Here is a 27,697-nt window from a genome sequence, read left to right on the forward strand (position 1 = left end):
CCTATTAATCACAATTCCAAACTGGTGTGGGATTGTTTATGACTTGCGCCTTCATCTGGCGCCCAACGTTTGGTTTTAGGACCCCTCCTTCCCCCGCTCGGCTGCTGGCCGCCAGTTCGGCCGCGGCCTGTGCCTTGCGGCCTGTGCCTTGCGGCCTGTGCCTTGCGGCCTGTGCCTTGTGCGTGGAGCCAGCAGTTTAACATAAATCATCACGCAGTGGCTTTTCTTGCTGCAGTTCTTTATATTTTCCCTTTAGACACTTCAGATTGACTTCAAGTCCCCACGCAGCCTATCGTTTGCCTCGCTACGTGGATTTAAATTCCACAGGACCGTGTAGTCTCTGCCCACGTGGTTTGCTCTTTTCTGAATCGTTTTCAAATCTCCCTTGCAAGCACAGCTCTTAAGCGGAGCGAACCAGAGCACGCGGTTACCGGTTGCGGAAAGCTGCAACCCCTTGGGACGACTCTGTCACGTGGAGGCATACACAGCTTCCGGGTTACTCTTCTCTACCCCTGGATTCTGGGTTTATGGTTCCGTGTACGGAATTGATTTAATTACATTTACTTTGTTGAGCAACTTGCATTTCCCAGTTTTTAACAAATACTAGGCGGACACTGAAACAGGACCCCGTTTTCGTCGCGACTTGGGAACAGCGCCACCTGCTGGATAATAGGTAATATGGCAGTTTTCGTTTCCAACATGAATTTTACTATTTTGACTACCAAAACAATGGGTTTTTTCATGCAAGGTTTATACGACTATGGAGATAACTTAATTTACTGGTTACTAGGTTTCAGTATTCTTTTGAATATTCTATTATTTAGGAAAAATATGGTCCTAAGAACTATACAATCTTTACCAGAAACTAATACAGGTCAGGAGATTCAGGATTCAAAAGCTTTGAAATCACAGGTGCAGAATGGGGACCAAAAAATTGATACCTCAGTGAAATCACTAGAAACACATGTAGCTCAGGAGATTCAGGATTTAAGAGAGACAATGATAAAAAGACTTGAAATGATTGAAGAAATTATTGGAGCTGGTGAACAGAGTAAGAAGGCACAAGGACAGGATACAATGCCACCACCAGCTATTAGATCTGGCTTACCCAGGGTTTTAGCGACATACCCTGTAATTCATTCTGACAAAGCGTCAACTTCTAAAGGCTCAAAGGGAGTCAGAGAAGCTAGATGGATGCCAATAGCAATGAATGATCTAAAAGAAATTAAGCAGGCAATTGTTACCTTTGGCTTGCACTCTGCATATGTTAAGGAAATGATAAGGACTTGGGCTTCTAATGCTAGAGCTACCCCCCACGATTTCCATCAGTTAGTGTCTGCAGTCTTAGATAATGGACCTTCCTTGATGTTTGGAATCTATTTCAGAGAAGAATCCAAACATATGGAACAGCAAGGAAGAGCAAAAGGTGTGGAGGTTTCCCAAGATCAAATTCTTGGTGTAGGAGAATATGCTGACCCACAGGTCCAAGCTCTTTATGATGATGAAGTACTGTGTTTATGTCACCAAGCAGCTTTAAATGCTTGGAATAGGCTACAAGATCCAGCAAAAAGGGTTGAATCATATACCAGAATTAGGCAGGGACAGAGAGAACCCTTTATTGACTTTTTGCAAAGATTAATTAAGGCTCTGGACATAGGGGTAACAGACCCAGAAGCTAGACGACTACTTCTTGAATCTCTAGCTTTTGAGAATGCAAACATAGAATGCAAAAAGATAATTGGGCCTTTAAAGTTTAGATCAGCACCTATGGATGAATGGATTCAGCATACAATGAATGTCGAGACGTTTAGCTATAATGATGAATCTTGGGTAGGAGAAGCGATTTCCAAAGCAATGAGGAGACATCAAACTGCCAGGTGTTTTAATTGTGGTAAATTAGGACATCTGAAAAGGGATTGCAGGCAAAGGATTTCTAGGAATAATATCCCGTCTGGGAATGACAAAAATAGGAGACCTCGGCCTTCAGGTATATGTAGGAGATGCGGTAAAGGCCGACACTGGTCCAACGAATGCAGGTCAACAACAGACAGACAAGGCAACCCGATACAGTCGGGAAACTCCTTGAGGGGCCTCTCGCAGGCCCCCAAGCCAACAGTGGCCCAGTCATTCCCAGTCACAGTAGAGAACGTGCCTCACCAAGAAAATTAAAAGCTCCAATTTCTGCTGTAAAAAATATTACTGGTCTAAATGATGAATTACACATGGAGGATGAGTCAAAAAACCCAGTAGGACAGAGTAAACGTATATTTTGGCAGACTTCTATTAATGATCAAAGACCAAAGCTAAGAGTCTGTATAAATGGCACTTTTATTGAAGGCTTATTAGACACAGGTGCGGATGTAAGTATCATTACCCCAGAATCTTGGCATCCGAATTGGCCTCTTCAAGAGGTAGATGTTCAGTTCCTGGGAATTGGAACCCTATCTCGTGTAAAACAAAGCACAAGATGGGTTGAATGCATAGGGCCTGAAGGGCAAATAGGAAGACTAAGGCCATATATTGCGAATATCGCAATAAATTTATGGGGCCGCGACCTGCTACAGCAATGGAATACCCAGATTAACATTCCTGTAGTTCCAGGAACTCATAATTCTGGGAAGGACATGATGAGATATTATGGGAAAAGGTCACCAGCCATTCAGGCTGTACAAGAACATACAGCAAATACCAAACCTTTAGAGGTACCAACAGCCCTACCTTTAAAATGGCTAACTGAGAAGCCAATATGGATCAAACAGTGGCCTCTAGCTGAAGATAAATTACAGGCATTGGAACAGCTGGTGCAAGAGCAACTAGATGCTCACCATATTGAAGAATCAACCAGCCCTTGGAATTCTCCTGTGTTTGTTGTAAAAAAGAAATCCGGTAAATGGAGAATGGTGACAGGTTTAAGAGCTGTCAACAAGGTAATTCAACCTATGGGCCCACTACAATCTGGAATTCCTTTGCCTTCTCTATTACCAAAAGGATGGCCTCTTATAGTTATTGATTTGAAAGATTGTTTTTTCACCATACCGTTACAAGAAAAGGATAGAGAAAAATTTGCCTTCACAGTGCCTACTTATAATAATTCTCAGCCTAATAGGAGATATCAATGGACTGTCCTCCCACAGGGTATGCTCAATAGTCCTACATTGTGCCAATATTTTGTAAGTAAGCCATTGGAAATAATTCGTAAACAATTCCCCAAGTCCATAATTTACCATTACATGGATGACATCTTGTTATCTGATTCAAATAAAGATACTTTAGAAAGGATGTTTGAAGAAGTAAAGAAAGTCTTGCCTAGGTGGGGATTACAAATCGCCCCTGAAAAGATTCAAAGAGGAAATTCTATTAATTACCTAGGTTACAGAATAGGGTTAGAGAAAATTAAAACGCAAAAGGCACAAATTAGGCGAGACAGGTTAAAGACTCTTAATGATTTCCAAAGATTGTTAGGAGACATTTCCAGTCTACGACCAGCTGTTGGGATAACACCTGATCTAATAGTTCATTTAAACAAAACCTTAGATGGTGATAAAGATTTGAATAGTCCAAGAAAACTGACAGCTGAAGCAGAAAAGGAACTGACAATGATTGAGGAAAAATTACAGGAGGCACATGTGGATAGGGTGAACCCAAATCTTAGCTGCATCCTAGTCATATTGCCTTCCAGAATTTCTCCTACAGGGATTCTAATGCAGAGGGAAGATATTATTTTAGAGTGGATATTTATACCTAATAAACCAAGTAAAAAATTAAAAACTTATGTGGAAAAAGTCTCTGAATTAATTATAAAGGGTAAACTGAGACTTCGTCAACTAGCAGGTATAGACCCAGCAGAAATTATAGTCCCTTTTACTACTGAAGAAATAAAAAAGTTATGGGAAGACAATGAACCATGGCAAAGAGCTTGTGCTAATTTTTTGGGAGAAATTAATAGCAACTATCCCAAAAGTGGTAGACTTAACCTCATAAAGAGAACTTCTTGGATTCTTCCTAGAATTGTACGTGATGCTCCAATAACTGGAGCCCGTACATTCTATACTGATGCAAATAAATCAGGGAAAGCAGGTTATAAGTCAGATGAATTGAGTAAGGTGGAACAAAGCCCTTATAATTCTGTCCAGAAGGCAGAATTATATGCCATTCTTATGGTGCTAAGGGATTTTAAAGAACCTCTTAATATAGTTACAGATTCACAATATGCAGAAAGAGTTATCTTGCATATTGAAACTGCTGAATTTATACCAGATGACACAGAGTTGACTTCATTGTTTATCCAGGTACAAGACATAATCAGGAACAGGCTTTGTCCGATGTACATAACACACATCCGGTCCCATACAGGTCTGCCTGGTCCTCTAGCACAAGGCAACGATGAGATTGATCAATTATTGATTGGAAGCGTGTTACAGGCCTCAGAATTTCATAAGAAGCATCATGTCAATAGTAAAGGCCTAAAGAAAGAATTCTCCATTACATGGCAACAAGCTAAGGACATTATAAAGAGATGTCCTACTTGTTCCTTCTATAATCAAACACCGTTGCCTGCAGGGAGTAACCCAAAGGGTACTAAGAGAAATGAAATCTGGCAGATGGATGTGTTCCACTTTATGGAATTTGGTAAATTAAAATATGTACACCACACCATAGACACATATTCAGGTTTTCAATGGGCTACTGCCCTGAGCTCAGAAAAGGCTGATTCAGTAATCACACATCTATTGGAAGTTATGGCCATCATGGGAATACCTGCACAAATAAAGACAGACAATGGTCCAGCATATGTATCTAAGAAAATGAAACGCTTTTTTGCTTATTATAATATAAAACACATTACAGGTATACCACATAATCCCACAGGTCAGGCAGTTATAGAAAGATCAAATCGTACTATAAAGGATATGCTGAACAAACAGAAAGGGACCGAAAATACTCCCAGAAATAGATTACATAATGCTTTATTGACCTTGAATTTTCTTAACGCTAATGAGAAAGGAACGACAGCAGCAGAAAGACATTGGATAATGGAAAAGTCTGCTGAACTAAATCAACCAATTTATTTCAAAGATGTGCTGACCTCTCAATGGAAGCCAGGAGATGTGCTACGTTGGGGAAGGGGTTTTGCTCTTGTTTCCACAGGAGAAGAAAAATTGTGGATACCATCAAAATTAATAAAGGTTCGATTTGAAGAGGAGAAACCTCTTGGAAAGGAGAAATGACAACTCATCCACAATGATGATATTCCTACAGGGGGTAAGAAAAACATATAGAATGGGGGCAGGGTTCTGTTCTTATCTCCACAGGAAAACACTCATCTTTGAAAAATTCAAGGGATCCTGGATGTTTGGATACTGACAGATGGAAAAATACCTGCCCAATAGGAACTATCAAGAAAACTGAATAAGTTGTGTAAGTAAAATATACTAAACCATATTTCTAAATTTATAGAGCTGGTTTTGAAGTTGGACTCTGGCTCAGTCCCTCTCCAATTCCAAGCCTGTTGGTAAGAGAAAAACCCAGAGTTTCTGGAGTTTCTGTCTCATGTCAAGAGCCATGATAGGGGACAGAAAGAAATATGAGTTTAGAAAACATCTTTGCTTTTCTTCATATCTATCATACTTTTCATTGAATATATCTATCATTCCTTTCATTGAATATATATATATATATATGTGTGTGTGTGTGTGTGTATGTCTATATGATTAATGTTTAAGTTTTTCACAATGAACAATGAGTTTTTCCTGAAGTGACATTTAAAGTTTCCAGGAAGAAGATGGGGCCCCATAACAACGACTCCACCTGGTAGATATGACGTCATGATACTGATAGCGCTACTACAAGACCTGTTTTGGGTACCAGCTGCACAAGACGATCCCAACTTGGTTAGCTGAAATGGTGCACCTCTTATACAACATTCTGGCCAGACCTGCACAAAATACTCAGAGACTCTTTGCAATTTTAAAAGACATCGATCTTGAAATTTAACCATCATTTTACTCTCACAGGATCCCCCAGAAAGAACGTCGCCCCCATGACAGCTGGAAGTAACTCTAGAGGACGACGTCCCCTCTCCCAGTAAAGTTTGCCCTTGGGTTTAGGGACATCATTTAGGGGTTGATTATAAATTGGTATATGGTTGAGGGTTGGGGAAGGAATTTTATAATAAGCTCAGGGAACATTTGAAAAAAAAAAAAAAAAAAAGAGGGATAATAGATTGGTACTTGTTGGTACTTGTGAGTTATTGTTTTGAGACAAATGTATTGGTATCGATTCTTAAATATTGATACAAAGTGAAATTATATTGACTATTGTATGCATGCATGTTTCTACCTCTGTTTAAAAACATTTTTTATGTATTGACATATATTGTATTGATATATATTGTATATATTTACCATATTGCAGTGTACATTTCTACCTCTGATTAAGATATTTACATATTGCTTGTGTATTGATATACATTTACCATACTGCAATGTATATTTGTACATTGTTTATATTTGGAGGTCATTGTCCTCATTTGTTTCACAGTTGTTTATTGTCTTAGTCTTTAAGTTAGATAGGTATTGAGAATTATATAGATCAATAGTATTCTAAGTTTGTCATTTATAATTAGACTAATCAGGTTCTTTAGACACATAGAGATTATACTCAGTATAGATAGATAATCTTCAACCTCTTCAAAGAGCTGTAGAAAATGGCCTTTAATCTAACTCAGAGTTTTGTGGTAGTGAGACACAATTGCTCCTGGCAACACCGCTCTATTCCCGAGAGAATGTTGAGCACCAAAGACACTCCACCTGGAGCCTTTCTTCTTGGCTGAACTGGCCTTTGGGTAAAGAAATGCCCATACCTCAACCACTGACAGAAATACAGAGTATCTGTGAATGGAAAAAACAGGACTGTCATATCCTGCCAAGACAGGGTAAGATAGTTTTGACAAGTTTCTTGCCTTTGAAAATGGTGTGTCAGTTATGTTAGGCCTTAGCCAAAGTTGGTTGCTTCAACGCTGCAAACGTGACCTTGGGTGATTGCCCAGGTAGCTAGTTGTCTCTGTGATTTGTTGCATGTTTAGAAGTTGTTTGATTGCACTTCCTAATTACTCAGGTAACATTATTTCCCTTCTCAGATCTTCGATGGGGTTGAAGACTATATAAATGTAGTTACTTTCGACTCATGACTTAGCCAAGCTATTTATTATATAAGACCTAAGATAGTTAGAATAGGATATTTGTACTTATTGTATATAATTTCATAGTAGGTTTAGAACTCTCTTACTTAAATAAAAGGGGGAGGTGTTGCGGGAGGTCCTTCCGCTCCTCCAGCCAATAGCCGCCAAGATACCAGCCCATTGGGGCGTGGTATCTTTCCCTTTAAAAAAAGCGGCCACTTCCCTCCTCTCTCTCTTTTTACTTCCTGCTCCGGTTCCGGCGACTAGACTTCTTCCCAATTGCGTGCGCAGAGGGCTGTTGTCTGGGACCGTGATCTGTAAGTTTATTCCCCTTCAAATAAATACCACCCTATTAATCACAATTCCAAACTGGTGTGGGATTGTTTATGACTTGCGCCTTCAACCGCCCGGCTAATTTAATATTTTTTATGCATCTTCATTATTTTACCTATTTATGTAGTGTCTCTGTCTTATGCTATATCTGCTCTTCTTCTTTCAGGTTGTGGTCATATTATCCACTTCTGTACTTGTTATCAGTTGATTGCCCTTCTATTTCTAATAAGCTCATTGCATCGAAATATCACTGAATTATAAGCTGAATAAAACAAGTTCCCCAGTGAGCTCTCAGGAACATGTGCCAGGCTCTCCATGCATCATCGGCCAAGCATGTACCTGTCATCCAACATCACTAGGAAACGCTATAATAAGTGCTCTCTGGTTGACTGCTTTATTACCTTTACCGCACTATAGGTCTAAACACAAACTTCTTTTACTCACACGCTATAGTGAGAGTTCATCCTCAGACAAACTGCACTGCCCAATCTTCAATTTTTCTTTGCCATTTTACCTCCAAATACTGCCATCTTGTTTTAATTTCTTAAAAGAGAAATTGTATGAAAATAAATTAGCACACCACCTGGTCTGCTGAACAATTGCTTAGGAAACGCTATTGCTTGTGCCACAGTCACACGCCAGACGTGAAAACTAGGCAGGAGGAGCACAGCAGCTGTGACTGAAACATGATGTCTGGCATTGGTGTGTCTGCGGACCAAAATAAATAACCTACCACACAGACAGAGAAGTGAGGGCAGAGGGCAGAGGAAACGAGCTGACGGGGCAAGAAGGCTGAGAATGGACATCAAGGAGAAAATACCCAGGGGGCTAACGGTCTCTGGGAATGCCAGGGAGACTGAGGTCATTCAGCAATCATGGTGAAGAGTAAGAGGTAGGTCATGGTTCATGAAGCTGAATGGGTGGATGGGACCAAACTCACAAGGATCTCTAGGTCATACTAAGGATTTTGGTTTTTAATCCAAACTGGTGAAGACTTAATACGCACTTGCTACCAAAATCTTTGAAGAAATCACTTTTAGGAACAGTGCAGGAATAGATCAGAAAGCAGCACAAATAAGAAGTTGCTGCAGTATTCAACACAAGTAGGGCAGGTCCCATGCCTAGTGGTAGAGGGCCAAGGCAGCACAAAGCAATGGTGTTTCTCTAGACTTTTGTCTCACATTTCTTTGTTAGGGCATCTTTTTACTTAGTGGTTTTTTGCTTGTATATTGAGATTCCCAACTTAGTGGTCGCTGTGTGTGTGTGTGTGTGTGTGTGTGTGTGTAAGAGAGAGAATTCTTGTGTGTGCTTTTTCTTTCTTCTTTGGCTTGTCTTTGTTTACCTATTTGTGTGAGAGAGAAAGAAAGGGCTTGGAGTTGGAGAGTGGGGAAGTAGAAAGAATCTGGGAGGAGTTAGAGGAGGGGAAAATCATGATCAGGATATAGTGTCTGAAAAGAAATTTCAATTGAAAAAAAGACAGAAAGAAAATTGTTACAGTCATCAGAGGAGAAGATGATAGCAACCCTAATAATGACAATATAAATGGGGACAGAAGAGAGACAAATAATGAGAGCAACTTGAAAAATATAAAATGCAAGACTTGTTGAGTCTCTTCAGGCTGGGAGATGGGGGATGGTGGAGAACAGGCAGTTCTCCTTGTGACAGTTTCCTTGAAAGCTGCGACCGTTCACTAGCTAGAAAATTGGGATAAAGCCAAGATGTTTGAAAGAAAGGAGATTCATTTTCTTTGAGGGCATAAGCTTTGTGAGAAACTTATTCCCCAATTTTTTCTTTTTAAAAAGAGAACACAAGAAATCAGATGATGAAAAGACGAAGGATAGCTAGTTCAGAGCTATAAATAAAAGGTGTGGACATCACCAGCAGAGATGACAAGCTAAACGTTGAGAACAGACAGCACAGTTACATGTCAATATCGTTCAGTGAACGTGGTACTAAAACCCGGTCCTCCTCAAGATTCGGCTCCAGTCATCCTTTGAACCTTAATGCCCGCCACTCCCACACCATATGTCTTAGCATGAAATGATATCAAAATTGGATTTCCAGATTCTGTCGGACTCTAATGTTCCCCCCTAAATGTCCTGTCTAGTGAACACTCACTCAACTCAGTCCTAAACTCTAAATGAAATGTCATGCTTTCTGAGAAGCCTTTGGCAATCTGATCATCTTTGTTTATATTGTAGGTAAGGCTCATTGTTCATTCCTCTTTCACAAGACAGCATCCCTACTAAATGACAGACATTTTCCTTCACTGGACAGAATATTCCTAGGAGGGAAAAACCACATCCATACCAGCAAAGCTACTAAACCATGTGTTCATAGAATGAGTATATGAAGTACTGAACCTCCCTCTGCAGACAACACCAGTGGCCCCACTTTAACAACCCCTGACTACTGTTAGGAAAACAGGGAAATTTCTTAGCTATGAGGTGATATTTTCAGTATAATCCACGAAGAACTTCACTGTGTTCTCAGACCACTGATACTTGCATCAGTATAGTTGATTTGAAAACAGTATAATTATTTATAGCAATTACTAGGAATATATTACCTTTTTAGTGAAAATGTGACTATTTCACTGAAGGCAAAAAAAAATGAAAAGGAGAAACTGAAACAGTAAAAGACGGTAGGAAGAGAACAAGAATAGACAAGGAGACACTAGAGCAGTGTGGTTCTCAACCTGTGGGTCACAACTCCTATCTCCAAAATATTTACATTACGATTCATAACAGTAGAAAAATTACAGTTATGAAGTAGCAATGAAATAATTTTGCGGTTGGGAGTCACCACAACATGAAGAACCATATTAAAGGTTGCAGCATTAGGAGGGTTGAAAACCACTGCATTAGAACATTACAGTATAACGTCTCAGCACAGGGCAATTTGGCCCAGGAGTTGGGATTGACAGAGCAATTGCCTATCATTTGTAGCGCCCTGGTTTGATTACCAGAACTGAAAACTGAGTATGATTCGAAGATAAATACATAGCCGAGAGAGCTAATGTTTGCTTAGTTTTCAACATACAAAAACACATTCCCTAGAAAACAAAACAAAACAAAAACCCAGAAAGAAGGAATCCTACCTGGAAAAGATCGGAAAGAAAATACTAATGGAAAAAAAAAAAAAAAAGAAAAACAGGACCCCAGTGTTCCAAATGATAATACTCCATCCTGGATGCATCGGGTCATTGGGCAATGGGTTATTTGTTTTTGCCTGCTCAGCTCCTTCCTCAGGAGGGATGCTATGAAAATACTTATTTGGAGTGACATCAAAGGAACTTTCAGTTTGACTCTGATTAATTGTATAAAAAGCATTTCTGAAATTCCCTTTCCCCCCTCATCATTAGAGGCGGGATATGTGGGCATTTTTCCCTATGACACTGATAGATAAAGTCATATGGTCTAAAATTTTAATAACTTATGGTTATCAAATGGAAAGAAAGAGGGTTGTGGTTGGTTTTTCAAACTGGCCAAATTTTTTTGGAGGGAATTATCTAGTTTTTATTCTTGATAAATAGTTCAATGACCACGAGTTTGTGTGAAATAATGCTAACAATCATAAAGCAACCAATTTGTAGGGTTTAAGAACAAGCCTTTAAGACAGAAGTCAAAGATGTACCAAGCAGATTGATGCTAGTTTCCTATTCTGAAGGTGCTGAGAAGACATCCCACCCTGACTCCATCTACTGAATCCACAAAGAGGATAGAAACATGAAGAGCTTTTAAGCCTACACCTTCCAGTAATCAACCCGAAGATGCTGCAGTCTCCATGATTCAATCCTATCGCTATTTAGTAGTCACAACTGTGGTTTATTATCTTAAACATTCCCAATTATCCCATGTGGATTTTGTTTTAGCTTACTAACATCTTTGAAATAATACCCTTTCTTCCCGATATGTGGTGACCGTGTATCCTGTACTGAGAAGCAGGTTAAAACCCTTTCTTCACTTTTTAGTTCTGCCATGGGAACACTGTATGATGCTGGCCCTTGGGGATTTTCCTTTCTTTTCTTTCACTTCAAACTTTTACAAATTAATTATTATTTTCCTTTTACACTTTGAAAGATTTAAGTAATGCAGTAATAAGAATAACGCATATCCAGTTCATCACTTAACAGTAGAAATCTGGTTAGGCATTGCAGCTGAGTAGTGGAGGCCAGCAGTATTAGGCTGTGGATTAAATCTTAGTACTTCATGTTCAGGTGTGTGGCCCATGGTGATAATGCAGGAATGGCAACAATGTAGCCATACATTGTTCAGTAATGGACTACGAATGTGACATTTACAAGATTATATTACCTATCTCGTCATTTCAGTTTATGTGAGCACCCTCTACAATGTTCATACAAGGATAAAACTGCCCAGTGGAGGAATTTCCATTAAGCAATGGAGGACTCAGCTTTGTTGGACGCACACAATATAAAGCAATCTTTATATTAAACCTGCCAAAATCATGTTATTATTACAATAATTTCTGGGACAGGATGTCGCTTCTGTCTATCAGGTCCCCACCAGGAAACAGAACATGGATACAAATATAATTTGAGAGTAGTTTAATATAAAGACTTAGCGGCAGTGTAGAACATGAGCTCCTAGGTTTTCATGGAGCCCACGCCAGGGTAAAGTGTCTGGAGTGGGGCACAGATGTCATAGCCCAGAGACGAACCCTAGTGAAATGGCTGCAGCCTGCTGTGGCCAACAGGGAGGTGACCTGACAATGGGAAACTCAGGGAACAAACTCGGTCTCTCTCTGCACTTGCTTGCTCATCTCCAGTTGGGCTTTCTGATTAGTGGAAACCCAATAAGAAGCAAGAGACCAAAGGAGCCTGTCAATTCATCCCCCAAGCCCTGCAATTGCTTTAGCACATACAGTGAGTGAAGAAAAAGGAATGGTTCTGATGTCACCATTTTCATCTAAACCCAACCACTAAAACTCATCTGAATAAGGGGAGCAATTAGTAAACATGTGTGAACTTAAGAGAGGAACAAACCATATCAAAATATTGAAAGTTTAATAAACCATCTCAAATTGCATTCCTTAAAAGCATTACAGACAATCCAGCCTGTGCTCTCTGTTCAACACCACGCTCAGAGCACATGTGACGTCTACCATCCTGCCTGCCATCAGGATCCAGTGGCGTTCACAGTCCTCTGTCTGGGGAGACGATGGAGAAGATCAGAGTTAAGGCTTTGAAGAAGGTTTTAATCTACACGCCAGCTTTTATTATCTTAATTTTCTATCACATTATTGTCAAAGCTCCAAATTCTCGCTAGCATCAAAAGTCCTAGAAAAGCCAGTTTTATGACCTCATGGTTTCACTGCCCTTTTAACTGCCTGCCACACAGTGACACCTTCCACTACATGGCTTTTTTTTTTTTTTTTTTTTTTTTGCCTACAAATTTCACAGGGCCTTTCTTTATTCAGATGCTGTGGGTATAAATAAGTGATTTTCTTTTGTCAATTAAAAGCCCTAACTTTGGTTAATTGCACTGGAGTTAGCCTCGGGTCTTAGATTATAAACACATTCACTTTTCAAGACATGTTGAAAGTTTCACTTCTCCAGCCAACACACACTGATCATGTAATACCCACCAGACTCTGGCCTAGATACTTTTACAGGCTGAGAAATCAGTTCTTACCAAAATTAACACTGGCTTTCCACAGCAACGAGTCAGTAATTATCCCAAAGGTGGGCAAAAGTGTGTTTAATAACAGTCCTGGAGACAGCTAAGGACATTTGCTGACAGGCGGTCACGATCCTGTCCCCTGGCAGCCGGTGGCAGCCCCTTCCCTAATTTTATCCAGCTTGTTCTGAGATTGGATATAATATGGTATCTGATAATGAGCCGAGTCCTCTCAGCTCTGATCCAGGAGACAGCCAGTCAAGTGTTCTGCTGCCTTTGCCTCTCAGGACGGCCCCCTGCTTTGAAATGCCAGTCCCTGAGTACAGCAGCCTTGCCTCAAATAGATCAAATAGGAATTTGTCCCTGCAGGGTTTTTTTTTTTTCCTCTTATTTTGAGCTGGGGGAGGACACTTTTTTATGCCTGGTCCTGCCTGAAATAGCACATAGCAATCTCTTGTTCTCAGAGACAAGGCAGGCGAGCTGGCATAGGGTCTCCCTCTCATGCTGTGTAAATGTCAGCTTTGCATTAAGAAAAAAATCTATTATACAATGCATCATATAGTGAGGTTTGCCAAAAGGGGGAGAAAAGGGGGAAAAGGGAGTAGACTGGTTTTCTACATGCACGTTTTAATGATTTTGGAAAACTGTCAACCTGGATCAAAAAAATATTTAAATCTGACAGTTTCCCACTAAGGCCATAATGCAAAGCCTGGAGAAAATTAAATTTCAAGAAACTTTCTATTTTCTTGGTAAGTCCAACAACTAGAAAACTTTGTTTCACTAAAACCCTAAACCTTCATGATGCTTATTCACGCAGGCTTTTTTTCAAATAGCCACCGAGGGCGTGTACTTGGGCACACGTAGCCATTATAAACGACAACTTTGAAAAGTCAGGGCTTCTGAGCATGAAACACGCTTAAGGACATCGCAGAAGTGAGGAGCAGTGAAGAATCTCCCAACAGGGAGAGGCAGAACCCCCCTTCTCAGCAAATCAATCTGGGACTTGCAAAGATCTCCACTCTATTTCTTAGCAACCCTCATAAACATTGTACGACATCCAATACCCGAGATTTTCACCATGTTAATCTCTGAGCACTCGATTCAATTAAAGATTAGGCTTCTCAATTGTAGTTTTAGTACACAGCAGGCTGCTAAATTATGATTATCAGTGGCTAAGTGTGCTTGCATCAGCACAACGCCAGGAATGAGCATGAATCATTTATTTCCATTGCTATGACTGCTCTTCTCTGAGGCGCTGCTCTCTGAGTTCGTGGGCTTTGGAGTTCATTGGAATTCTCCGGTTAACACACAGCTCGGAGACCTCATTTATGAAAATTCCTTTAAACCTTTCACCACTTTGACAAATCCAGTCCAAGTTCACCGAGCCAATTCAAAAGTAGCTCTCAGCCTTTTTATAGGTTTTCAATTACACTAGCGCAGCACCCCAGAGCCACAGGGTTTGAAGAAGTGCAAGTGAGTTGTAGAGAGACATGGATTCTTTTTAAAGGGCCTCGGATGAAAGCAGCACTCCCCAGATTGGAGCCAGCGGGTGGAAGCTGTGTCCATCTTGAACTCTCCGTGTCCTACTGACGCGGCCACCAGATAACTTACACATGGCTCATGTTTAGTTATCTACCATATGGTATATGGGATGACTTGTTTAGCTTTTCGGGATTTACTTTGCAAAAAATAAATATTGGCATATTACTTCACGCTCCAGTTGCCCTAGATAGAGCTTTCTTTATTTAAATTGCTCAAAATGTTGTCTGAATTCATTAATCGTCCTGATACACAGCATGGAACAGCAGGATTTACTTTTCCTGTGTGGATCTGGGAACATAATTTCAGGCAGGTCAAGGGGCTCTCTAGACTGAATGTTGCAGAGTGTTTACATTGTGAAGATATGTCTTCGCCAAGGCGCCTTCTTATTGGCTTAATAAGGAGCTGAATGGCCGATAAGTAGGCAGGAAAAGGTTAGGTGGGACTTCCAGGAACAGAGAGGACTCTGGGAAGAAGAAGGGCAGAGTCGCCAGTCAGACTGAGAGGAAACAGTAGGTACAAGATGAGAGACAGGTAATGGCATGGGGCAGAGTGTAGATTAATATACATGGCTAATTCATGTTATAAAAGCGAGCTGAGACAAGCCTAAGCTAAGGCTGAGATTTCACAATTCATAAGAAGCTCCTGTGTGGTTATTTGTGAGCTGACAGCCCGAAGAAACACTCCCTACAGGTGAAGATGGCACATGTTGATCAAACTGAGGTTAGGCCTAATTCTGTTTTTTATTTCCGCACTTTTCTTTTACACTTATTTGTGTGTGTGTGTGTGTGTGCACGCACGCACATACATGCATGCGTGTGTGTATATACATGTGCCACAGCCCTCATGTGCCACAACACTGAGGTCTCACCTGTGTAGAGATCAGAGCATAACTCATAGCAGTCAGTTTTCTCTTTTAACCATGTGGGTAGTGGGGACAGAACTCAAGTCATCAGGCTTGGCAGCCGCCATCTTTATCCATCAAGTCATCCTGCTGGCCTTCAAGGCGTTCCCCTTATTATTACTGAAGTTTAACTTTATTTTTAATTGTGTGTGTATATATGTGTGCTCCTGTGTGTGTGTGTGTGTGAGAGAGAGAGAGAGAGAGAGAAAGAGAGAGAGAGAGAGAAAGAGAGAGAGAGAGAGAGAGAGAGAGAGTTGAATGCAGGTGTCTCTAGGAGCCAGCAGAGGGTATCAGATCCCCTGGAAATGGAACTGCTGGATGTGGGTACTGGGAACCGAACTGGTGTTCTCTGCAAGCGAAGTATGTGCTTTTAACAGCTAAGCCATCTTTCCAGCCCCTCAACCACCCTTTAAATGGGCTTGTGGTAACCATATTCTTTTTCCTATTTTTAAGGGTTTATACTACTTAGATGAACCACCGATATCTTCTCCTGTTTTCAAACCTGATTTTGTTTTTTACAAATGGGATTGGTACGGTTTACGAGAGTGGCAATCTTTTAGATGTGGTTGAATGGTTTGTTTTAAGTGACATTTCTCACTGAGGATAAAGCAGACACGCAAAAACATGCTCTTAACCGTTTAGGGAGCTCTTGCAGCCATTTAGATACTGCATATGCAAAGGCGATTGCACTCAGAATGTAAATCTCCCATCTTCTCAGAGGGAGGAGAGCCAACTGGAAATCACCCCCAAACGGAGCTCATGATGACTCTAACAGCTCTCGGCTGCAGCCTGCCTTTTCCTCGTGTATTAACGCTCTGTATGTCAATGGGCTTTTGGTAACCTCAGTAAGAGGTCTGTCTAGAGGATGACTCTTTGGGTTTGGTTCGTCCTCCTGTTTGTTTTCTTACCCTGGAAAGAGTATTTCGGTTTAACATAGTAGAATTCTTGGCATAAGAGAATGAAATCAAAGATAAGCAGTAAATGTGTAGGCTCAGTACCCAGCTGTGCAACTTCTCGCTTCCTGGCTATGGAGGTTTCCAGCGTGACCCAAAACAGGACTCTGGGACTCTGGACAGAGGTAAGGGGTGGGAACTAGAGGTTGTGAATGTGGTATCCTAAGTGTAGACAGGCCAGCCTCCACATAACAAACCCTTCAGTCCCTAGGCTTGCAAATATCATCCTTCATTCATTTCCTACCTTCTGAGTGCCCATGGCATACTACAGCAGGAACGCTCTAGCTACACTACATCCTATAACATGAATAAGGATGGCAAAGCTTCCTCCCTTGTTCTCTGACCCGATTGGCGGAGCATACAGAGCCACAGACATCTCCGGTCCAGGCAAGCGCTGAGGTTTATAAGTGCTGAGTGAGTCAGATGAAGAAAACTTGGTGAACCTGGAGTCCAAGTCTACAGTCCACTACAGTCCAGTTTGGGGCTACAAGCAGCTGGCGAACATTGGAAATGCGACTTGTCTGGGTTAAGTATAAAATGCACATCAAATTTCAATGGCTTCGTGTGCAAAAAATAAGAAGAATGTGAGGTATCTGGTTAATGATTTAGAACACGTGGAAACGTTCTGGCTGTAGATGCCCTGGGTTAAGGAAGACATTATTAAAACCAGCGTCACATGTTCACTTTTCCTTATAGTATGCCTACTAGGGAACGTGAAATCACCTATTTGTTTTGCATTCATGGGATTTTTACCTTCCTGTCTGTAAAGGGAAATTCTAGGGAGGTTCTGGGAGGCTGTCCCAGGAACAGGCCAGCAACAGGGAGCAGTACCCATCGTAAGAAGAGGAGCCAGAGAGAGACTGGCCATGTTGCTGCTTTCTGAGTTAGTCTGTCTGCTGCATTCATTTGCAGCAAAGGGAGCCAGAGAAGAAAATCCAAGATAATAACATCTCCAGTATATTAGGAGCAGCTTGTGGTTTAAAGGGAACAATTCTCTACTGGGGGCCAGACCAACTGGTTAACTCCATCTTCACCCCATCCGAGGTTAATTCTTTTGGCCACTCTGACTTTCCCATCTGCAAAGAGGAGACTGATCAACTCCTCTGTCTGCATGCCCTCTCCCTACCCTCGTTTCTGTAAACAAGATCTCTGGAGGAGACAGTGGCTTGTGACTACAGTTTTGAAGCAGCAAAGAGCAGAGAAACTTCAGTAGAAAATTCTTTATGCTTCTGTGTTCATTAACCCTAATGCTCATTTAAATATCTGAGCCCCTCCTGGACAGATGCAAGTACCACAAAACTTAGCATCCGTATCTGTCTGTGCATTGATGTGTCTGTGCTTGGAGGACAAAGGCTAACCTACAACAGGCTTCAATTCATATCTTCAGGTGGGTCACCAGGAGAACTGGTGCTCACTTTTGTTGTTGAGGATCTATCTACTTGACTAAAATTTTCAGGGTGTGAATTGCACCTGCTAGCGGGAGTTCACACTGAGATGACCAAACCAGGAAAGACACCCCTAGTGATGCTAAAGCCCACGGTGTGAGCAAGGGATAACTGGAGTAGAATGAACTGAGACCTTAGAGCCTAGAGTGCTGCCCGAGTCTGTGCTGGGGTCACTGGAAGAGGCTTCTGCAGTAGAAGCAGCCGCTTAAATGACTTTCCACAGGAAAGGTTGAGGGAGGCTCCAATTTCCATGGCTCAGCGTTGACTCTAAAGTAGGAGGCAGGGCACATAGAGGCATCCTGAAGTAGTGGACAATGCAATTCTGACTTTAATTGCATTTTACCACATGCTTGCTGGAGATCTTAAGTTCTGCCCATTCACCTCATTTACCATGGCTTGAAAGAGTTTGTGGCGCAGGTCTTAGAGAGCTGGGTAACTATGAAATACTTTCCAAAAACACTTTCAAGTGACAAATACAAAATAAATGTGATATTTGGTAAACATCCAACTATCACCTTTCTTCTGGGTCAGTTTTTAAACTTTCTAAATAGGTTACAGGGTCCATGGAGTCATGGAAAATCAACAGGAAGTAGGATACAGGTATGTCTGCACATCTGTTTTTTCTCAAAGACAAGACTCCATGACTCTTAAGAGAACCTTAGATGAAAAAAATAGGTTAAGCAGCATTGAGCTCTGTGGCCTGCAGTGTCTGTTTCCTTCTGGAAATGTAGAGAGTGAAGGTGAATGGCTCTCAGAACCAAGCCTTTCTTGTCTGCTCCAGAAAACAAAGCAGTATAAACACTAGGAACAATAAGCCCTCAGAATGGAACTGGCGTTTTCAAAGGAGAAATCATTGTGATCTGAGGTAGGGTGCTGGAATCATTCCTTCTTGGTATATTTTCCATTAACCAGTTTGTCAATGGCTGGGGTGACAAATGGCTGGGTATTTTAACTCTTTTTTAAAAGATTTATTTTTATTTGTCTATGGGAGGGGTGGTATGTACATGTGAGATTGTAGTTGCCTGTGGGGGCGCTGAATACACTAGAGTTGAATATCCTGTGTGCCACCCAGTATGGGTGCTGTGAGCTGAACTAGGGTCCCCTGAAAGATCACGGAGCTCTTATTAAAACTGTTCATCTCCCTAGCACCACGTTTTACTCTCCAGAGGCAGTCATTTAACCTTAAAACAGCACTAAAAACCAATGTGTAATGAAATGAAAGATTCAAGTCCAGGCTTGTTTTGATTGGTCAGTCACCAAGGCAAATTTTCCTGCCACCTAGGCCACCACTAGGAAGGCATTTGCCGGGAGACTCACCACTGCAACTATCTCAGTCTTTGTTTCCTCGCCTGAAACCAAAGACTTCGTTCATGGGTCTGCCGTGAGAATTAAATAACCGAGTAACTAGAAAACATCTAGCAAGCACGCAGTGCAGACCACCACAGACCTCACAAAAGCAGCCCCTAGCTGTCCTCCTTTGTGGTAGGAGCAATGATTCTTCCGATCTCCAGGCCATACATGTTAGTCCAGCAATTTCCATTGGGCTGCTTCATTTTCAGGCTCTATCTTAATATAGTCATTAGGGACTAATTAAAAGTCAATCATGAAAAAAAAAACTTTTGATAAACTATCTGAACAGCAACTTCAAAGAGCATCTGACGTCATGCCTAACATTCTGAGCTACGCTTGTGAGAATCAAGTTCAAGGAAACCAGATAAACCCTAAGAGAAAATAACCTCTGAAAACATCTCTAAAGTTGAAAGATTCAGGACGCATGTGGTGTGAACAGCCATTAGGCTAAGCAGAGCGGTCTCGTTCTTTAGCCACATGTCCAGAGGGAAGACTGGTGTGCATCCGGAAGGCTATATTGCAAGGTGAGGTGTGATTCAGGGCACATATGAGGAGGGTAGACATCAACGGATTCTCAAGAAAAAAATAATGGGGTTGAGTCTGAAAAGATAATAGATGCAGTAATACTGTCTTTATTATTGCATCAAGAATATGCAAAAAAGATGTAATCATTTGCCACTGAGGCAAGAGCTCATGTAAAAGCCAGAAGGTGCCTTCAAGTGATGCAGGTCAGTCAATACGAACACATCTTTCCTTCTCCTCTCTTGCAGCTCCAGAAGGCAAAGCCCACACCACAAGACCTTAGGACCCAAGGTTCACAGCCTGGACTTCGCCCCAGGGTGGTGACAAGGTTGTGAGTGTTTCTAATTACACAGCCTGGCTGCATCTACTGCTCCAGAAAGAGAACCTGTGGCTGTGAAGAGAACACACCAGAACTGAGACTGGAGGCACCATCTTCCGGAGCCTCGTAAAGTGAAGCATTGATGGTTTCCAAGGAGAAATAAAGATTCGAAATCGGGGCGGGAGGCTCCTGTGTGTGACTGGGGGAAAGGGAAACGAAGAAGTTAGACCTAGTTCCAAGGTTTGGAGCCGAGGGATGCAGTGAGCGGGCATGGTTTTCAGAAAAGACAGACGGAATAGGTGCCTGCTATGTCTCCATCTACAGCAGCCACTCTCTTCTTTTTGGTATTTTCTTTTTAAGCCAGTCTTAAGTCTTAGCACCATGCTGGACAGGGGCTCTGACCTGGCGCTCTCGAATTACCCTATTGGTCCCTTCCCACTTGAGTAGGCGTAGGTTGACACTTGGTTTCTGTTACTCACGAAAAAGCATGATCCCTAAGAATTTCTATTTCAAAAAAAGGTAAAGTTATTTTCTCATGAGTGATGGATTAGAAGAAAGAGGAAAAAAACCTTATGTCACTGTGACAGGAGTGACTCGAAACGTTTCAGTCCACAAAAGGCACTTAGGGATTTTATAGCCAACTCTACCCTGAATAATGAAAAGCCAGAGCAGACTGCTTTAGAAAATGTTACTGCACCAGATAATGGCACGTTCACTCATTCAATTAACATTTATTGAGTATCTTCAGGGTTCTTAGGCTTGGGCAATAAAACAAGAAAATACTATAAAAATGTACACTGGGGTTTAAGCTGGTCCATCCGAGGCTATTCCACAAAGCACGGCTATATGTGCTGTTCAGACTAATTGCGTGAAGTTCCTGAACCCAGGTGTTCTGTCTGGCCCAACAGCTGCCTTTGATAGCGAGGATGCCACCTGAATTTCTGTCTGGCTACCTATAGATGAGGCAGATGAAGCAGCGATTTGAATATGTCTTCAGGAGAAAGACAGAACAGATGTGTCTCGAATTCCATTCCTTTCTAGTAAAATGTCCGCTAACATTTGTGAAGGAATCCAGATGAGGCGTTGTGCAAGCCTGCCTTTTCTCTTTTTGCCTTCCATGAGAAAACCCGACTATTCTGTGGGTTTAGCTTTTATAAATGCACCTATGGTTCACTGTAAGTATGTCTCACTTGCTGCCTCCTGCCTACTTCACGGTGGCCGGGCCCAAATTAACTGTCAAGCATTCTTCTGCAGTGGGCATTTGTTGATTCTGTCACCCTCGACTAGCTCCATTGCTAGTGGTGATGTTCCTGAGAATGCATTTACTGACTCCCTATTGCATGTCACTTTGGGAAGGCTGAAAAGCAATGCTTCTGGTTCAGGAACAAGCATGGCTCCTCAGCTAGGCCAAATGGGTCTGCTATGCCAGATTCAAAGCAGGAGATTGGCTCCTTTCTCCAGACACCTAGAATTGCTCTGGCCATACTGAATCAGGTCCTCCTGATTTCCTTGTAATCTCTTAAGGAAACCTGGAATGTTGGTTTGTCTATCCACAGTAGTCCAGGGAAATACGAACCCTAAGTAACAGCTAATATGCACAACAGACTTTAGCTTAATAAACTATGTTTGCCTTCATGCTGCCTCCTTTCTGGGACTAATTTTTTTTTTCTTTCACCCACAAATGAATCACTTACAGATTTCTCCATTTCTCATAAGAGCACAATCCTCCTTTCAGTCTTCTAAGCTTTTCTAAATCTCAGGGTGATTTTGACCCTGTGCTCCCGCCAGCCACATTATCAGTCACCTGACCCTAAATCTGGAGCCTCCTGGATAGATCCCTTGCTTCTTATATTCCATAAACACCCTTTACCTCTTTCCAGCCATATCCTGCTGATTCTGCCACCAGCGCTCCCGCCCCCAGTCTGCAATCCTAGAAGGATAGATGTATGTTCTTTATCACCATGGTACTATTCTTCTGAGATAATGAAGCAGCGGGCAATTCTCAACTTACACGCTGAGTGCGCCATAACCACGCAAGCTCTACGTTTCTGTTTCATGAGTTAGTCCTCAGCAGAATGTTCCTTCTAGAAGCAAGTATACTCACATGTCTCAGATTTACTCTTCAAAAAGCTATGATTTTTTTTTTTTAGTCCCTTCCCAGCTCAGGTGTTGTCTTTCTAAACCCCTCAAATCTGGGGTGAACTTTGAACTTGATAGGCCAGTGAGAGAGTAGCCACCACAACATGAGCAGATACTCAGAACCTGTTTCTGCACTGGTAGCTGCTCAACTACTCCCTTCCCCGCTCTCTGAAGATGGTTTGGGTGCTGTGTAAAAGAAGGGAGGTTCATGTCCCAGTTCACCCATGCATTTTGATAAGAGCCTGACAACAGGCAGACAAGTAGTCAAGACGATCCAAGATCAAAGGTCATCCTCCCAGCTCACTAATGATATCATCTACAGGAACCCAAATTGAATTAGCAGAACCTAGACCAAACTGCTGACCAACAGAACCATGAACTTTAGTAGGTGTTTTAAGCAACTAAATTAAGGAGTTAATGGGTAACTGATATGTTCATTTTCTTCATAGTCCTTCACAGTTATTATTTAGTTCCTGGGCTCTCAATTCTAACATGTCTTCTTTCATGTTCTGTATCATTATTTAAAATTTTAGGTATCCTATTTTCTTGCTTTTAATTTTCTTATGAGAAAAACTCACGCACATGTGTGAGTGTGTGTGTGTGTGTATGTGTGTGATTTATTTTTTTTTGTTTTCGTTATGTGCATATGTCTCTGTGAATGGGTGCCGTGTGTGCAAATGCTGGTGGAGGCCAGAAGGGGGCGCTGAATACTTGGGAGCTGGAGTTAAATTGTGAGCCACCTAGAAAGGGTGCTGAGAACAGCACTCAGTGCTCTTAACCCCTGAACCATCTCTCTGATCCGTTTATAATTTTATATTCTACACATACCCAAAATGGATATACAATAACTGTTTAAGAGTCAACTTGAACTTTTGCAGGGCCCAGGCATCAATGAACAATCACTCTTTTTGGTCATTAATTTTATTTTTGGTTCTCATTATTTTTCTTGAATCGAGTTCTGATTTTGAAGGTCTAGCTAGCAAAGAAATCATTATGTATCCCAGGTGACCCTTGACCTTGTAGTTATCCTCCTGCCCCCTACCTCTCAAGTGTGGGAATTACAAGTTAAATGTCACTACGTCCACCTATGATCATTACGTTTGAAGGCTTAATAAAAGAATTAAGTTTCCAACTGTAAAATATAAAGTCTATTACTGTGTTGGGAAAGAATGCATAGTATATATCTAAGAAACAAAATTAGGTATTCATTTCAGGAATTTTTACTTTGCAAGTGAATTTACATATCAAAAAAGCAAAAGTAAACAAGTGTATGCAGGTTCACGTTGCACAGAAGCAGTTATTTGATTTTCCCCATACATTATCTGTCTCTGAAGACACATATTTCTCCAATGGGATTCGCATCTGTAACCTGAAAGATTGCCAGACTCTAGGCTTTTACTCTAAGAGTGTCACTGATCCTCATGTGGCTCTTCAATTAAGATTTTGCATTTAAAAGAGAAAGTCCCCTGTGTTGTTTCTAATGATGCACCTGCTACTTGGGAGATTTCTTCTTCTCCTAAGAAACAACTTAAATCTGGCAAGACACATGGCTCCAGGCTTTCTCTGATAATATCAAAGAGCATTTGTAGGTTTTAGATGTTTTTGTGGGTTTCCCTCCTCCTGGGCGCAGTGAAGTCCCTCCAAGTCCTCCCAAAACAACAGTGCTCGCGGATTTTGTTGGCTTCTACTCTCTGTTTCCACTGTACACCTGCACTGCACAGCTGTCTGGACTCAGCAGAGCTGGGACACGGCACAGAAAAATCTACTTGCTTCAGTCACTTCCTTTCAGATGTGCACAAGTAGGACGCATCACATTAACAAATGCAGTATCGTTTTGGAACATTCAAACCTTGTAAACGCTCTTCATGAAACGCTTCAGGACAATAACGCTTATGTTTGAATGGATAAAAGCTCTCATGCAAGCCTCCGTTTTTATTCAATTACTGCCATTAATGGTGTTCTATGACCCTTCAGAAAAGCACGGTCATCATCTCTCCTGATTCTAGACCTAAGAGTGCATGTGCATTTGATTACGGTCGATCCTCAGCTAACATTCCCTTAGAAAGAGACTTCTGTGATCATTCCCCAAAATGTCACACATTCTTCTATTAGTCGTAAGGACAGTTTACAGGTGTCTCCCGGCACTTGGCTATGCAGAAAGTAATTTACTATCACGGCACATCAGAATCAGCCAATAGACATTGCCTCCCAGGTGTGTACGCATTAGCATACTGCCTTCCCACATCTCGCTCTCTTGACTTTTAAATTTTTCAATATGTACAAATGAAATACAGGTTTGAATCTATTCCCAACTGAGATGCCTGCTTCATAATGAGAAATAGGTTTTTTGCCTGTTTGCAGATTCAGCACCAAAAGGATGCCTGACCATAATGTGGTTAGAGCTGACACCTTGGAGAACTGACATCTACACACCTGTAATCCTCCTAAACCTCCCCAGAGAGCCCTTATTTAATTTTGCAAACTGTGCCCTGGCCGGGCTCCCCAGCACGTTTGTGTGTGGCGAGACTGTCCTGCAGTGGCGGTTCTTTCTTCTTAGGGGCTCTTTGATGGACACTTGTCAGTGACAACCCAGAGGAGTGGGGCCCCACCTTCAGCAAGTGAAAAAACAGGGCACGGATAGAATGCTTCCTTAATTAACTTTCCCAAGGAAAGCAATGTTCCCACAGGAAAAAACAACACGTTTCCACCCTCCTAGCGGCCCATTGGAAATGAGCAACAATGCAGTTGCCTTTTTGTCTCCTGAAGACTTTCTTTGCTGCAAGCAGTAGCGTGTTCCTCAAAGAATGCTAGTATTTCCTGTGGAAACTGTACGGCTGCCAGAACTGGCTCGGAATATTCCCCCTTTTCTTTTCGTAAAAATGAAATAAACAAAACGTGGCATTTGACAATAGCCAACACTGGCTTCATCCCCACTTACCACCTGCAGACGAAAGTCACTGCTACGGAGAGGGTCGGGAAAGAAACCTTCCCTATGACATGGACAAGCCCGGGACTCCGGACAGCGCCGGGAGGAGGAGCGGAGGCTGGACGGGGCAGCCTGGGGGCTGATGGGCCGGGGTCTCCCCTTGGGCAGCGACACCACCCGGAATCCCCTTCACGTTTGTTATTGTTCTAGTTACTAGTATGGCTATCACTACGCCTTCGCTCCTTTTTGAGAGCTCCTAGGAGCCTTGGCACAGCCCATCCCCGCCTCCGGGACCATCGGAGGTAGCCGCAAGCGTAACGCCGGCGCAAGGGCCAATGAAAAGAACAATCCCCTGCACGGAAGCCAAGGACCGCGAGGCGGGAGCGACTTGGGTCCCCCGGGGCGTCTGGGTGACCCCAGCGAATCTACCCCAGTGACTTTCGGCAGCGGCACCGCGCGGCCCGGGGCAAAAGGGACCCGAGGCACAAAGGGGGCCCTGGGACCGGGGAACCCTCAGGGTATCGCCTGGGTGCAAAGTTGCACGGGCTCATCCGCAGCTGCCCGCGTCCCTCTCCTCTCCGCAGCGCCCGCGGGGGACCTGGACTCACCGGAGCACGGAAGGACGGCGGGAAGGATGGACGGACAGACGGAGAGAGCGGCGGGCGCAGGAGACCCGGCAGAGGCGCTGCCGCGGCCCCGCTACGTCACAATGCGGCCGGGCGGCCGGCGCCGCTCCCCGGGCCCCCAACGGGCGCGCGCGGGCGGGGACACCCGGGGCGGCGGGGCGCCGAGCCCAGGGACGCGACCACCACGCGGGGCCGCCCGCCCGCCCGACAGTGACTGTCCCTCTGTGTCCCGGCCCGGCCCACGCCCCTCGCCAGCAGCCGCCTTCCCGGGTGTCCCCAGCCGGCGAACCTGCTGCCTCTGCTTACCTCGCGCGTTCACCTCCGCTGCCTTGGCTCTTCCTCGCAGCCTCTCTCCTCTCGTCCCCTCCTACTTTTGGCCCCCTCTTTCCACTTTCTCCCCCGCCTCCCCTCTGGCTTCGCTGTCCTCCCCTCCACCCCTCCACCCCCCCGCCTCCCCCCTCTCTTTCTTCCTTGGAAATGAAATCTCCCCTCACCGCGATCCATGAATCAACCGCTGCCACCTCATTGGTCCCCAAACCATTCCAAGGTTCCAGCGTAAAACCGGGAAAAGACACTCTCGGAGAAAAAAGGAAGGTGGCCGTGGTCCTGGGAAACTGTTGTGTCTGACAAGCGTTTTGGCAGAGTCTTGTGCCTTGGCACGGCGTCTTCAACCCCAATCTCCCCCCTCTCCAAGTCTCGCCCACCCTGGAGGACTTAACCAAGGAGTAAAGGGGCAGGGCTGGGGGCGTTTTATCCAGAATGTTCTGTACTCCTGAGAGGGTGGTGCTAGAGATTTTGGTCTGAAATGACAGTTAATCCAGCGGTGTTCTAATGTACCCAGGACGCTGTGATAACAGTAACTTTGCTCTTAACATCCCTGAAGGTGGGGGCAGCAGGGACTCCGCTAGATGAGGCATCAGAGGTGCTGGCAGCGGTGGGTGCCTGCCTCTTTCCTGTTTCCGAAACAAAATCCGGGGAGAGTGGGAGCTTTGATAACAACATTGGCTCCCTGTTGCTCCTTGGAAACCTTTAAATGGTTTTGGACAGATCTCTGTTTCAGGCCGGGGACAAGATTTGGAGACTGTCTGAGCAAAGCCATTGATGACTAGGCTCTTGTTCCAGGATATAAGCTGCATGCTTGAGTTTGTCCTGAGGAATGTGTGAGGGAGTAAGCGCTGGTCAATTTAGGGTCATCTTGGGCCCCTATCAGCCAGTTCTAGAGGATGGGAGTGACTCTGAGATCCAGGGAAACCCAGCAGTACCTGGGTGCTAGGAACAGAATAGGTGCCAGGGTATCTGTCGCTGGAATAGACTGCTAGAAAGAAGGAAGGGCCTGGCTGGTTAAACGCTGGTACCCTGAGTATTGAGTGACTGCTGGGATCCATAAGGCGACTCTTTTTTTTTTTTTTTTTAGGATAACCAGAGCAATCCTTGTCCTGCACCCAGCTGGAATCCACCCCCAGAAATGACAGCCTCGAGTGGTAGCAGAAGACAGCTCCTGTCCTTTCATTCCATTTCTTTCTCAAAGACTACATTTCTTCCCTAGGTTTTCACCCAACATATCACGGAGTTCTGCCATGTGTTTATATGTAGCTTATCACGTATAAGTACACGCATGGAGCGTGGCTTCACAGTTTTAAAAATGCATGTTTTCCCTGGGTAGAAAACATGAAATCAGATGATATCATATGCCACTGAAAATACTTTAAAAATATTGGGTTTAATTTTCTCACATCTGTTTAAAATAAAACATCTTTTTCCTGGTGTGAAGTCTGAGAAGAGCACATCTCTCCTCTCTCCAGCAGATATGGGTGGGGTT

General features: G+C 43.0%; 1 protein-coding gene across 3 annotated transcripts in view; it reads right to left on the reverse strand.

Annotated features, from left to right (window-relative positions):
- Sncaip (synuclein alpha interacting protein) overlaps positions 1-26,249 on the reverse strand; it is a 148,051-nt gene extending 121,802 nt beyond the window's left edge. For 2 of the 3 annotated variants that reach the window (XM_057789303.1, XM_057789301.1), the window contains exon 1: positions 25,861-26,249. The gene's annotated coding sequence lies outside the window, so the exon portion shown is untranslated. The remainder of the gene's footprint in view (positions 1-25,860) is intronic. The other variant, XM_057789302.1, reaches the window with a different exon arrangement.
- Between the last annotated feature and the right edge of the window lie 1,448 nt (positions 26,250-27,697).

The sequence above is a fragment of the Chionomys nivalis genome, chromosome 14 (assembly GCF_950005125.1).
Source record: "Chionomys nivalis chromosome 14, mChiNiv1.1, whole genome shotgun sequence".
In the NCBI taxonomy this organism is placed as follows: Eukaryota; Metazoa; Chordata; class Mammalia; order Rodentia; family Cricetidae; genus Chionomys; species Chionomys nivalis.